The 15,345-nt window shown below is 36.0% G+C and overlaps 1 protein-coding gene and 1 pseudogene across 5 annotated transcripts in view; both read right to left on the bottom strand.

Moving 5' to 3' along the window:
• The window catches only part of Mllt3 (MLLT3 super elongation complex subunit), a 334,605-nt gene that overhangs the window by 303,224 nt on the left and 16,036 nt on the right, over window positions 1–15,345 (bottom strand). The window lies entirely within an intron of this gene.
• Window positions 1–15,345, bottom strand: part of LOC147825892 (KRR1 small subunit processome component homolog pseudogene) — a 64,554-nt pseudogene that overhangs the window by 34,733 nt on the left and 14,476 nt on the right. The window contains exon 1 of the transcript XR_015440058.1: window positions 1–15,345. This exon is cut by the window's left edge and continues 34,733 nt beyond it; it is cut by the window's right edge and continues 14,476 nt beyond it. The product of XR_015440058.1 is annotated as a KRR1 small subunit processome component homolog pseudogene (transcript).

Raw genomic sequence — 15,345 nt, 5'->3', positions numbered from 1 at the left:
GAGCCAGGGATTTAGCTCAGTGGTTTAGCTGCCTGCTGTGCAAGCACAAGGACCTGAGTTCGATTTCCAGCACGGAAAAAAAAAGAAACCCAGAAGAATTTGAGGACTGGGGTGTTCACAAGCAAAAAATTATCTATGTCAGTTAATAGAAGTCAGAAAACTTTTTCCTACTTTTCCCTTCACCAACCCACTCTTAACAATAAAACAGCTACAGTCATATCCACTACTAACCTTCTAAATGCCAAGATACCAGGGCAGATGCAAACATCAGTCATACTTTCCTAGGAGTCCTGAGTCCCTTTTTAGATGCTAGAGAGACCACCTACACAAACTGCCATCCTGACACTTTGTTAAAAGAATACAAGGCAAACATAATCACATTATCCACCCCTGTGCCCCCAACCAAAAAAGTATATATGTTTCAGAGTAACAGATCACAATTCCAATATTTTAAAGGTCTGAATTTCAAGGTTTTAAAACTTTGCTCTTCAAACCCAAATAATTTAAATACTGTTGACATTTTAAGTAAATCTGGTAACATTTAAATTTATTGGGCCTTTTTCACACTCGTGTTCACTGTTCTCTCTAATTTAGTAGGATTTTTTTCCTGACTTCAGGCTTGAGACTAAGAAAGAAGACCAGGTAGCTGCCCCTACTCTACAGTAGGAATGCTCTACTGTAGAAGCACCAGGGTGCTTTTTGAAATGCAGGTTGCCAGCTTTCACTGTCAAAAAGGTCCAAATCAGTAAGTTTCTTTAGTGATCAGGATGCAGCACTTTGAACTGATAAGACTACTGAGCTGATATTGTGAGAGCTATGTCCAGTAAACACTTCCACAGAAAAACTTCAGCTGGGGCCCACAGGTAAACTTAAAAACAGACCCTTACAAACCACCTGTGTGGACTGGCTCAGTGGTGGTTCATGCTTATTATGTGGAAGACCCTGGGTTCATCCCCAGAACCAAAACCACCACCACCTCAGCATGCCAAAGGCCCATAAAAGGGAAAATGAGGGTCTGGGGTAGCTCAAAGGTAGAGTGCTTACCTAGCACACACAAGGCCCTGGTTCTATCACACCACAGGGTGAGGAGGGAGGGGATTACTAGAGTGAGGACCAGGGAAATCTCAGGCCAAAAAGGACAATTTGAGCAAAGGCATGGAATTACAAATATTTGGGAAACAAAGAATCATCTGAAAACTACCCAATTTACATCAAATCTGTGAACTCACCCTTAAGTAGGAGCACCCTGTATGTGAAATTTTTTCACAAAAAAAGGGATGTTAAAAGAAAAAGCACTGAAGCAAAAGAATGATTAGATGTATGTTTTTTAAAAATTATGTGGCAATAACATGGACAGTTTCTAAACAAGATGAGAATAAATGCAGAAAATGAGTTGCCAAATTGGGGGGAAAAAATGTAAGAAACGTTAAAGAAACAGAATGAACAGGAGTTGGTGAGCCAATAACTTCTAGAGGACTGTTTCATTCGAGAGTGAAACTGAGATTTGCACCAGGAATAAATAACCCTGAGGATGAAGTACACACCTGTGATCTCAGCACTTGGCAGGCTGAACCAGGAGGCTCACAAGTTAGAGGCCAGCCGGAGCTACGCAGTGCACCCCTGTCACAAGAGGAGGGTGTGGGGACTGAGTATATACCTCAGGGCAGAGCACCCCGGGTTCAACCTCCAGTAGTATAAAAACAAAACCAAAAAGCAAAACATAAGGCATTTTACCTATTCCAACTGTATATCCCAATAACTTAGAACAGAAGATGAGAGAACAGATTTTTACCCTCTGAACTCTATCGTTTGGTCATTTCTGATCCACACCTCCCACTCCATCTTATATGTGGCTTTAAATACAAACTACAATGATCTGTATAACTACATATGTTGGTTTGCTAGGGCTAAGACTGGGTGGCTTGAACCTAGAAATTCACTTGGTCACAATTCTGGAGGCCAGAAGGCCAAACGAAGATGGCAGGGGGCAGGATTCTCTCCTCAGGTGGTAGAGGACTATCTTTCCTGTGCATTCACTTGGTCATTTCTTTGTGTATCTGTGTCCTGATCCCTCTGTCTTGTGAGGGTACTGGCATATTTGATAAAGGCCCCAGAACTTCACTTCATCTTATCTCTTTAAAGATTCTATGTCAAAAAAAATCCCCAAATATAGTCATATTCTTAGGGCCTAAAAATATGAATTTGGAGAGATATAATTCAGTTGTGACACTAAGTTTTATACATTTAAGTTTTTTAAATTTAAAATAAACTTTACTCCAAAAAGCCTGAAATTTTCTTTAATAAATTCTCAAAGGAAAAAAGCAAAAAACCTACTTAGGACTAGCCAGGCCTCTCCTAGAATTTAAATTCACTTCAGCCAGAAGGTTACCAGGGGGTCTGTTCCATCATTCCAACACCAAGAATCAGCTCTGAAACTATCCTGGGAATTTTAAGTCACTCCCTAAGGGGAACAAAATTTCAGACAAGTTGCTTTCACACCCATCCTTAGTGATAAAAACCAAAGAAGCAATGAAAAGAGAAGGGGGTAGGGGGTTTAGTTACATTCCAACACTTAGTTCCAAAGCTTTTAAGTGTATGATGGCATTCTTGATGTCTATGCCCAGAACTTCATAAAAGCTCACAAAATTTTCCTACACTGTAGCTAAATTTACAGAAGCAGATATTTCTTCTGAAGCAGCATGACTCTTTAGAAGCTATAACTCCTCCCTCAGGTCTCAAAAGTTTAAAATTATTGGGGAAATCAGGTTATGGACAGAATTTTATATTACCATCTACTTCACTAAATTACCATAAAACTGGACACAGAAAGCATTTGCTATGATATAAACTGTGTCAAAAACATGCCAGGGATTTAGCTCAGTGGTTTCGCCGCCTGCTGCACAAGCGCGAGGACCCGAGTTCAATCCCCAGTACAAAAAAAAAAGAAACTATAATCAAAAACTACATGTCGGGCTGGGGATTTAGCTCAGTGGTTCCAGCGCCTGCCTCGAAAACGCAAGGTCCCAAGTTCAATCCCCAGTACCAAAAAGAAAAAAGTCAGTCAAGGACAAAAAAGAAAAAGAGAAGATGGGAGAAATGTCTCGGATCAAAGGATAATAAAGAGACAGCACAAAAAGGCCTATCTTAAATCCTGAATGTGATCATGGTTTTGTGTTTTCCTAGGAAATATTATTAGTTCTATTTTCTTCTTGTATGTAAATGGTAATATTTTATAAAACAACACTTAGGAGATACATGGTATAGGATCAAATATGCTGATCAACTCACTTTTAAACAACACAGACACATCCAAATATGGTTATATATTAATAAATGAGGAATATGAACATTTGCCACATATTCTCTCAAAATATACTTCCATATATTTTAATGACAATTCAATATTAATTTTATGTAAAAGTCGTCAGATTATTTTCCTCTACTTCCCATCTCTTACTAAACCGTATATACCATGTGAATACTACTATTTTAAAAAGCCCTGCAGATGTACCCATTTGTCTACTTCAGCTCTGACCAATTAAGCCAGCCACTAGCTACATGTGATTGTGTGCTTAAATGTGGCTAACAACTGAGGAACTGAATTTTACATTTTATTCAATTTTAATAAATTTAAATTTAAATAGCCACATATGTATAGTGGTTATTTTGGACAGTGCATCTATAAAGTAGACACAAAACTAGATATTAAAGACAATATAATTTATAAGTTTAAAGACAGACCTAAAAAAAATCATTTGATAAGCTTTTATTCATCATCTAATTCTAAATCAGGAATTAGATCCTTGATGAAAGCTTACAGAATGAAACTAATAGCTTTAAACCCACCCCAAATCAACGGAACTACCAGGAAAACTATTCCATTTAATCAAATGTATAGAAATGACCTGATTTAAGGTATCATAATTGTCAAAAGTGGAAAAAATGGTCTCCTTGAGTATTCAATTAAAATAAGCTCCTCTAGAAAATAAAAAATACGGCTTCCAAGCCAGGTGTGGTGGTCATCTGCAGAGTCCCTGCTACTCAGGTGGCCGAAGGGGGAGAATTGTTTGAGCCCAGGAGTTTGAGACCAGCCTGGGCAACCACCAAGACTCCGTCTTAAACACACTCACACACACATATGCACACACATAAACACGCATTCTGTGTGATTACAAAACTTCATGAATGTGTTTTAAAAATTAAATGTTTTACAGCCAAAGATACTTTGACATTAAAATTCTTCAAAATACTTTCCCTCTGTTCAAGCAATCATTCTTGCCACTTTCCGAAACAGTTTTGGAGTCCTCTTTCATGAGTGTCTTTAGTTGCAGCTGCCTCGATGTCCTCAACTGATTAAAAAGTTTTTGCTTAGTAGGTCATTTTGACTTTAGGGAAAAGCCAGAAGTCACATGGTGCCAGATCTGGGGAATAAGGTGGATGAAGACACAAAGTAATGTTTTCACTAGTTTGCCTTTCCATTGGCTGGCCCTCGGCAGCAGCATTCACAGATTTTTTTTTTTTTGGTACTGGGGATCAAACTCAGGTCCTTGCGCTTTCAAGGCAGGCAGCAGAATTACCACATTTTTTATCACACCGCATGAAGACATTCATAAGGAACTTCTAGAACTCTTTTAGAACATGCAAGAACAATAGGAGAAGTGTATTTGAGCAACAGGGAGTACTTTAGGGGGATTAATGGAAATGTCTTTTACTGTACTAAACTTTAAATTCAGTACTCATTAACTATCACCCTATTTTCCCTTCCTCCACACACCTAAGCACTCACTGATCCACTTTCTACCTTTATAGAGCTCTCTATTCTAGATACCTGATGTAAATGCAATGATATGTGATCTTTTGTGACTTTTTTATTTAACATAGTAATTTCAAGATTTGTCTATGTTGGGCTGGGGATTTAGCTCAGTGGTTCCGCTGCCTGCCTCACAAGCACAAGGTCCCAAGTTCAATCCCCAGCACCAAAAAAAAAAACCAAAAAAAAATTCGTCTATGTCACAGTATGTGTCAATATCTCATTCCTGTGTTGATAAACCATATTTTCTTTATCCATTAGCTGGCAAACAGTTGTATTATCTTCATCTTCTGGCTACTACAGACAATGCTCATGTACTTATGTACAACTTTTTGTGTGGATAGAGCTGTTTTCATTTCGTTTAAGTAGACACCAAGGAAAAGAACTGCTGGTCGATAACAATAGCTTTTTGTTTAACAATTTAAGGAACTGTATATTTTTCCAAGTGGATACACCAGCAGTTTATAAGGTTTCTGATTTCTCCCTATCTTTATTAATACTTGCTATCTGATATTATAGCCATCCTTGTGGATATGTGTTTTCTCACTGTGATTTTTGATTTGCAATTCTCTAATGACTATGTTGAGCATCTTTTCACATGCTTATTAGTCATCTGTTTATCTCCTTTGAAAAAATATATTCATTGCTTCTTTTTTTAATATATCCTTACTTTGAAAAAATAACTTGCTGTATTATTGAGTTATATAAGTTTTTATACATATATTCTAAATACAAGTCCATTGGGATATACATAATTCAAGACTGTTTTCCCATGCTGAGTTTTCTTTGCACTTTCTTGGGAGTGTTATTTGAAACAGGGTGTTTGGAGACAGGGTCTTGTCAATGTAGTTCAGGCTGGCCTTGCACTCGTTATGTAGCCCAGACTGGCCTCAAATTCATGGTGATCCTTCTCTGCCTCTGCCTCCCAAGTGCTGGGATTAAAGGCATGCACCACCACACCCAGCAAAATTTTTACATTTTAATAGAATATATTTTATCTAATTTATCTTCTGTTGCTGCTTCAGGTATATCAAAGAATCAAGTGCCAGGTCCATGGTCATGAAAATTAATCCCTGTATTTTTCTTTTAAGAGCTCTATAGTTTTGGCTTTTATACTTACGTCTTCGATTCACTTTGAAATGAGATAAAGGTCCAACTTCATTATTCTCCATCCAGTCCTCCTATATCTTGTTTAAAAAACAAGACGGTTTCCCTTGAAATCCCTTAACTGGAGAAACACAAATTTCTGGACTCTCAATTCTATTCCACTGGTCTGTATGTCTATTTCTACAACAGCATCACAGTGTTTTGAATATTGTTACTTTTAATTAAGTTTTGAAATTAGGAATTTTGAGTTCTCCAACTTTGTCGTTTTTTAAAAAAAAATTGTTTTCACTATTCTGGGGCTGTTTCAATTATATACTAACTTTAAATCAGCTTATCAATTTTCACAAAGAAGTCAATTGGGACTCTGACAGGGATTGCATTGAACCTGTAACTATCTGGGAGTACTATCATCTTAACAATATTGTCTCCCAATCTCTGAACATAAGATGCTTTTCTATTTATTTAGATTTTTTTAGTTTTTCAACATTTTGTAGTTTCAAAGCATAAATCTGAACTTGCATTAAATATATTATATTCCTCAATATTTCTTTTCTTATGCCCTTATAGTAAATTGAATTGTTTTCTTAACATCATTATTATATTATTCACTGAAAATATACTAAAACATTATTGATTTTTGTATACTGGTCTTGTATCCTCCAGCTTAGCAAACTCATTCGCTATGGGGGTGGTACTGTAACTCACAGGGATTGTCTGACTGTAAGGTAATTCCTGCAGAGTCCCCAGAACACATCCTGCCACATAGTAGGTGTTAAAACTACCTTTCACTTCTAGAGTACTTTTATATGTCCAGTGCCTTACAAAGGTATCTTCCTATAAAATACTGATTCAATACCTAAGTGCAAAAGTGTTATCTACAATAATTTTTAAAATCCAGTCCATAAGGAACTAGCAACCTTAGAACAAAAATAGATCTTCTTTGTCCCTCAAGTGATGAATACACACTTCATGGGATGTTTTCCTTTTTAACAAAATTGCCTTCATATATTCTTTGAGAGACTCAAATTCATCTACTTTTTTTTTTTTTTTTTTTTGGTACCGGGGATCGAACTCGGGTCCTTGCGCTTGCAAGGCAGGCAGCGGAACCACTGAGCTAAATCCCCGGCCCAAATTCATCTACTTTTGAGACCAGCAAATGAGGTTCAGTCCTCTTATTCTTTCAGTTTATTACCAGACTCTGCCATACCTTTTCTTAAAACGGGTATTGAGTGATGCTACTGTACTCTCTAATCAATATGGCAGGAAGTCCTAGTGTCTCATAATTACCAGCTTTGGTTTTTCTTTCTCTGAAGCCTATTTCATGTTTTTTAATTTCCAGTGGGGTTGGGGGAGTAAAAGAAATACAGAGAACCAAGGAAAGACGCACCATAATAGGTAAGGTTCCTATAATACTCTAGTCTAGTCCTATTCTATATTGCTTACTATTTTTTTTAACTAAAACAATTTCATTCCAAATAATTCTTTAATCTTAGACATCTACTTAGCACTCTAAAGCATCACTTAAAAATCAACTAGGTCCTCTTTTGTCTCAGCTACATTTGCTTTGCTTCTAATTTTTAAATTACAGTTCTTTGTTGGAAGAATAAAAGCCACAACCTACAAGCCACAATTTTTGCTACGAAGTCCAATCTTAGCCCAGATCTATTTTTAGCTTCATAACAGCTTGAGCTAAAGAAGAATTACATCTCATTGTTCAAGTTAGGTCATAAACAGTCTCTGAAAAGAAAGGCAAAACAACATCAAATGCTAAATAAACCAAAAATGCTATCAAGTATGAAGAGATTCAGGTTCAAACATCTGCCACATAAATGGAAACATAACTGTGCTCACCTTCAAGCTCAACTTGCCTCTTTATGCTCTCACAAAATTCCATTTTTTACCTTAATTACAACTCTTCATTAAATTGTACTGAAATTTAATTTCTCCTTCTGCCCAGGATGCACATCTCAGGGATTTACATAGGCAGAGGGGACACACTGATGAACAGATGTGTAAGTCTCACAAGAAGTCAAACGGGGCACATGAGGCATTTTCATACCACCCCAAAATCATCTAATCCTGAAGTTCTTAAAAGATGGCTTTAGTTTTACTTCTACCCCTCTAGTTGACTCAAAAGCTAACAAACAGCTGTTATCAGTCACTCTTAAAACAAAGATGACTACAGTCTTTAATGAAGCACTGTTCATAGTACCCTCTTCTGATGGAAAGCCACACAATATATAAGAAACCACACAGAATAAAATAAAGTTCTTTAATTTCTAGAGATGACTATCAGTAAGTCAAATCCATCTACGTTTTAGCTAGCTGATAGTACATCTCTAAAACTGTAACTTTATAATTTGTTGAGCCATGAAAATGGAACCAAATAAAGGTAATATACTCACTATTTGTCCAGTAAACCTGGTGGGAAAGTTAACCAATCTGAGCAAATCACAACTTGAGTTTCCAACTTATTTCCCACAACTAGAGTTACTTTCCTCAAACCATACTCTAGTACTCTAGGCTTCGCATTGGGTAGTAAAAGGAGAAAAAAAAATCAAAGGGAAAAGCATCAAATTTCCATTTATCCAGAAGTCTCAAATCACCAAAATTTTTATATTAATGTCATTAGAGATGACATATTTAAAAATATCCAAAGACATACAGTTCCTTAGGTGCCCTAAGAGTTTTTCAAGGCAAATTCAATTATATTCTGAGATTAGTAAAAGGATATTAAACAAAGAATGTGAAAGCTACCACGTTTCTCTCCATCACCCAGGATAAATCTCTCCAAGTACTGAACATGGTGCTAAGCAACACCTTCTACACCTCAAAATCCCCCTCATTAGACCAACCTAGAAGTAGAGAGCGCCTAGAGCACAGTGTAAACATGCCATCAAAACCAGAATGATCACATAATGTATTATTCAAAGAGCAGTAAATAGTCTTGACAATTACACAGGACAATCCGCATAAACGGGAACTGTCCCAGAAAAACAGGACATATGCTCATTATCCTCACAGGCTTCACAGACTTTGGCAAATTTCTTAATCTTCAGCCTAGTCACCTCATCCAGAAAAGCTGAAAAACAGGCACAGAATTATACTTTCAGTAACTATAAATCATTTTCCTACCTCTTTTCAGCTAGCTGCTACTATGTTCTAGGATGCTGGCCTAGTGAGTTCAAAAACTACAAAACCATCACACAGAAACATCAGAGATATGAAAAACTATCCTTAGGAGATTATGGATAATTCTTAAGCCACACTAATTTTGTTTTTTATTAGATTTTTCACTTCTAACTGTCTAAAATACATCTTTCAAATTCTGATACCTAGACAGACCCACTCAGGTTCTGTTTCCACAGCTTTTTTTTTTATAAATTCATATAAGCACTCATTTATTGTGATTTCTTTTAATATACAGATGCCAAACTAAACACTCTAGAAGACAAGAACCACTTTCACTCCTGCTGTTATTCTCAATCTTTAGGCACCCAGTTAGTGCTCAATGCTTACTGAATAAATGATCAACACTTCAGAAGTACAACCCTTCACTAGCCTGGTGTAAGTTTTCAATCCAAAAGTGGTTCATAACTATGTTATGTTCTGATCTTTGCTCACCTGAGCAGTTTATCACAAGTCATCTCTACACAATGACTTCACTCAATTCCCTACCAGGAACTTACCTTGAAATCCAACTTGATTTTACACTTTTAGGAGAGTCACATTTTAAATCTTTATTCTGGGGCTGGGGATTTAGCTCAGTGATGCCGCCGCCTGCCCCGCAAGCACAAGGCGAGTTCGATCCCCGGTACCAAAAAAAAAAATCTTTATTCTGAAGCTTCTGACCCTACAAGCACTAGACTCTTAAACTTTTACTCTTTATTGGAAAAAGTGGGCAGAACTGGGCCAGGGATCTAGCTCAGTGGTTCTGGCACCTGCCTTGCAAGCACAAGGTACTGAGTTCGATCCCCAGTACCCCCCCTAGAAAAAAGAGGCCAGAACTGATGATCCACATACCAGACTATCTTCACCAGTTTCCACTCCTTTCCTCCTACCATCAGTGGAATTTCTTTCCATCCAGTGAAATTAGAGTGCACACCCAGAAACTAAGATATACTTAACAAAGACTTAATAAGGGATCAGAATCCAAAGGGAAAAAAACTTAAAACCAAATTAATATAGTCCAAATTCAACAGCGCTGAAATGCCTCCAATGAGAAAAAAAAAAAAGATTTTAAATTGTGACAAAGACTCAAGAATCCCTAAAGCATTTCTAGGGTTTCTTTAAAGAAAAAAAAAAAGATAGTCCCACAAACATGTTTGCTTTTTCTCTGCACCACTGCCCTGATACTCAGACTGTGGTGCGCTGGGGGTTTAAAAAAAAACAACAAAGCATTTCACAATCTCAAAAGTTCTAAATGACATTCTGGAAATATTCAAATTTTACTTTGGGTTACACATTGACATGGAGACTACAGTGATAACACTGTCCACCTGGATGATAAGAATAAATAATTCAGGCATTTTGTGTTCAAAAGACTTCTCCAGCTGACAGATGAAAAACAGCAGTAAAAAAATTCTGCAGGTTTCCCACAAGACATGAACGTTTACCTGGAAGATCCCCCACCACCACCATAGAAACAACCCACAATCGCCTGTTGAAGGTATAACATACTGAGAAAGAAAACATTAGCAATAGCCTGTTCTTATTCCAAGCTAAAGAACAGCAAGATGAAACTACCAAGACAGAGTTGGAAACCTTGCAATTTCACTGTCCCCCATCACCCAGTTTCTTTTGCTTCGCTAATTTTAGTCAGATGGAAAAAGGAAAAAAGAAAAAAGTAAACAGAAAAAACATGTAGTTTCAGCAGGAGTGCAGTACAATTATTAAATGTCCTGAAAGCAGAAAGATCCTCAATAATGCTGTTTCAATAAAAACTTCCTAAATCCTTTTCCTTTTTTGTTCCTTTGAGAAAACGGTGAAGCAATCTGCATTTACAGCTTAGTTCCTGTTTCCAAAATACCCCTTTAACTTTTTCTTTTCTCTTTTTATGGCAGGTATAAATAGCACCAAATTGTCAAATCACTGCTATTTTGTGTGCTACCTATACAAATAGGTCTGATTTCTGGCCAGCCATAAAACAATTACTGCCGAATTCCTCTGGCCCTTTGATTTCTAGCTTGTCCATGGGGCTTCAAAGCTAGTTTCCAGGACTTTTCTTGGGGCGCTGCTAAAAAACAACCTCAACAGAAACAGAGAAGATGAAATGTTCCCACTCCTATAAACACACAAAGACATAACTACAGAAGTAAAGCAATTCTGCAGCATTGTGGTGGGTTTTCCCTCCCCAGAGAAGCAGAGACGTCCAAGTGACCCAAACTGCTTTTCAGCAGTGTGGATCCACTGCAACATCTTCCTCTGAAACTGCCCATTTTCAAGCCTCCAAAAATAAAGAATTACTTTACTTTTAAACAGTTACTAAAAGAACTTATCCCAGGGTAATTTACTGGGATACAAAGAAAGTTCAGCTTCTTGAGCATATAAACAACTATACAGCACAGTATTTATATAATGTAGCAAAATTCATTCAAGTTATTAGTTTTAAATAAGGTTAAATTGGGTCAATATCAATAATGAAATTTGTGTATGAATAATTATGTTTTTAGTATAGTAGGGCTTTATTCTCACGACTTATTTTTTAAAATTACTACACTGTGAGAAATGTGGAATGACTCACACACACACACAAATACCTAGCGTATATAGTACAAGCCTGTGCTCTGAGTGACAGGTTATTTCCTGGTAAGCCATAACAAAAGTAATTCATTTATTCTAAGGAAATAAATGTAAAGTCCAATTAGAGAAACATTTGGCATCACGGAGCAGTGGCAAATTTAACATAAGTATAAAATCTCCCCCTGCCCAGTCTTTCATAATAAAATTTTATTAAGGCTGATCACTCACACACACACACACACACACACACACACACACGCATACTTACATCTATATATCTGCACCAAAGGAAAAAAAGTCACTTTTTAAAAAATTCTTCCAACCAATGGCATCATGCCAAACCAATTTTTTAGCAGCTCTATCATAGTATATCAGGACTTCATAAATTAAGTAGCTGGCAAACATATGATTGTGAATTAAAGAGTACATTTCATAGTCTGCTTTCATATATGAGAGATATTTTTAGATATAAGCATAAAAAATAAAGATTAACTTTTTACCCACAATCTGCCTCTAATTTCTTTCTGCCCTCCTACCACTAGCAAGAGCCATGCCTTTTAAAACATTAATCCAGGCCAGGGATTTAGTTCAGTGGTTCCACCACCTGCCTTGAAAGAACAAGGACCTGAGTTCGATCCCCGGTACCAAAAAAAACCAAAAAACAAAAAACATTAATCCAGATCTAACTTCAGCATTCTTCTATGATCCTGGATCCAAGGAACCACTTCTTCCAAAGATATATACCCACTGTTTTCTAAAATCTATGACAGTTAACTCTTAGAATTACACAAGGGAGCCTTCTCATTATTACCCAAAAACTTACCACTCAAAATCAGGGCCACCTGTTCATAGCATTGATCTCAAGAACAGCTTTTATATTTTAGGTCAAATCTGGCACCCAAAGTTGGTACAGTACTAAATTTCCCCATAACAACATGGTTGTATGACCTCTCAAATTTATATTTTTCCTCTAGTTTTCTAACCAAGGCCAAATGCATTAACATACAACAAAATTCTCAATGTGAGTGATAAAAATGCATTAAAAGTAACCTCTAATCCATGCTATTAACTGATTTTATTCTATTTTGGCACGTTTGAAGTAACTCATCTAAGGATTAGTTAGGCTTTTCTACACTTCTTTTTATCAGGACTCCACCATTCTTGATTTAGTTTTGAGAGAAAAGGGTTTGCAAAAACTATAATAATCTCACAGCTGGAGATGGCTGGAAAGTCTGTTAGTTTGCATTGTGCCCTTAATTTGCAGGAAGCCTTTGTACTCTTTACTTCTCATTTTACATGCTGAGCAATTTTCACTGATAAAGTACTTATTGACCAGTTATTTTAGATTAATGAAAAGCCCAGTAAAATTTTATGTAAAATGGCTGTGAACTTTCTCTTTAAAATACTGAAATGTTTCTTCAGTGTTGATTGCATGAAAATCTTAACCCTGGTAATTTGCCGCAATAGTTTTCATGTGAGTAGGCAAAGGCAGTCTTAAAAATTTTAAGAAGTATTATTTTCAAACAGAGAAAGAATCCAAAATTTCAGACTATGAATTCAGATGGAATGCCCAAAGCCTCAGGGCAAACACACTGATTTAATCCATAGCAGTAGATTTCAAAATCCTGCCCTGTTCAGCCTTAACAATAATTTCCCTGCTCTTTAAACCTACAGCAATAATGCAAACACATTATACAAATGGACTCAACAGTGTCAAGATTTTGTTGAGATTTCTAACATTATGACATCCATTTCAGGAGTACACAGATAGAGCACTGCTCTAATTCTACACTTAATTCACAGTAAGAGTTTAAAGTTTCATGCTTCCTCTTCCTCTAAACTTCAAGACCTCCCAAAAGATACTTAAATATACAATTATCAAGAAGTGCACGTCAAACTCAACTTTGACAATATCCTATAAGTCAGATTCAAAAAGCAAAGTCTAAACTGAACTTTTTAAATCTGTCTGAATATAAACAGATAATAGAGATGCTATATTCCAAGACATGAAAATGTAAGTGTTAAAATCACTCATTTTCTACTACACTACATGCCGGTAAGCCAGAAGTTCAAATCATAACCACAGAGATTGATATCTACACAGCAAGTATAAAATACGTATCTAACACGGCAAGTATATCTGCAACACAGAAATGACAGTGTCTGAAACTAACAGGGTTAAGCAATTTCTTTTGTGAAGCCACCAGCAAAATCTACAGCAGCTGTCCAACTTTGCCTTTAACGATCATAGCAAAAGCTCAAGGAAGTGATCCAAGGCAGCACTAGCTTTAGTAACACAATCACTCCAATTTCATTTTCAGCCAAGGGAATGGATAATGAAAACAAAATTATTCCTCAGTCACTAAGTTTACTTGACAACCTAATTTTTACCAACTTTTAACTTGTTCATATGTATAGCCATAAGAACTGTATCTTTTTTGTGTGTAGACAACCATGACAACTTTTAAATACTGGATATGTGAGATAAACCTCAGATGGCTATCACTTCTTTAAACCTTCTTATAAAAACTACTGGAAAAGTTTTTAGCTATTCAAGAAAAAGAAAAGGCAAACATTTAGTCACTGCTGTAAAACTGTTGAACCAGATCTTTGATTCTATCAATGAAGAAAACTCCAGAATTCGTCATTTTAAATATGACTTAGAACACTGTAAAGTGATTCAGCTAAATGAAACAAACTCAGTTCCTCACAGATCACAATTTTCCACCTACAACTACTTAAACTGTTTAAAACAAAGTTTCCTCATTGCATACATACCATCACCTAGTTAGTACCAACACATCTGAGATACCTACACCTATTTCTACTTAACATGTAGAAAACAGGTATTTCAGATATCTAATCAGGACTAATCGATATTTATTTTTAAATAGAAATCCAACATTTTTCATACATCAAGTTTCTGAAATGTATCAATAATGGAAAGAAAGTAATCAGGTCAAGGATCCAACAGAGTTATCACTGTGGTTAATAACCGCAGTATACTAGAAAGAAGTTCCATAATAATTTAAAACTATGCGGGAATAAGAATGACTTCAACATTCACCATTTCAACATTTATGGTATATATGTAAACATATTGTTTTATTCAAGTAAGTGTGCCTAAAGAGTAATTTGTTTCCTAAATACTCAGTTTATCCAGTATTTAATTTATAATTCCACTCATGATTACTTCTGCAAAAATCTGGGCCACAGCAATTTTAGTTAACTTACAAGCCAGTATATATTTATATCTACTACATGCCACAGGTAATAAATACTGACTATAAACATATCAGATAAATTTTCTCATTGTAAGCAGATTCCATCATTTTGTACCATCTCTTTTCAAAACAGTACCATATATTTCTCAAATAGGAGAAACATAGTTTTGACTATTTAACACTTGAAAATAACAAGTTGTTTTCCTAAAGCAGTAAACACTGTTTAACTATGAATTAAAATACATACACAAATGGATATTCCTGAATTGATATATTTATGAGTGACTTGTTTAAAAAAAGTAAATCCCAAAATACTAGGTAAATGTGCTTCACTTTTCTTAAACCATAAATACTTCAAACAAAATTAGATAAATTGATTTGCTAGTAATTAATGATGGGAATTCAATAATGTAAAACTATCTCTGCCTATTCTCTATGACTTCAGAATTTAACTGGCTATGT

This window comes from Heterocephalus glaber, unplaced genomic scaffold, assembly GCF_053883595.1.
Source record: "Heterocephalus glaber isolate CG9 unplaced genomic scaffold, H.glaber_assembly_v1.0 deba00001481, whole genome shotgun sequence".
Lineage (NCBI taxonomy): Eukaryota > Metazoa > Chordata > Mammalia > Rodentia > Bathyergidae > Heterocephalus > Heterocephalus glaber.
The sequence above is the reverse complement of the archived record's forward strand: the minus strand, read 5'-3'. Positions and strand labels throughout refer to the sequence as shown.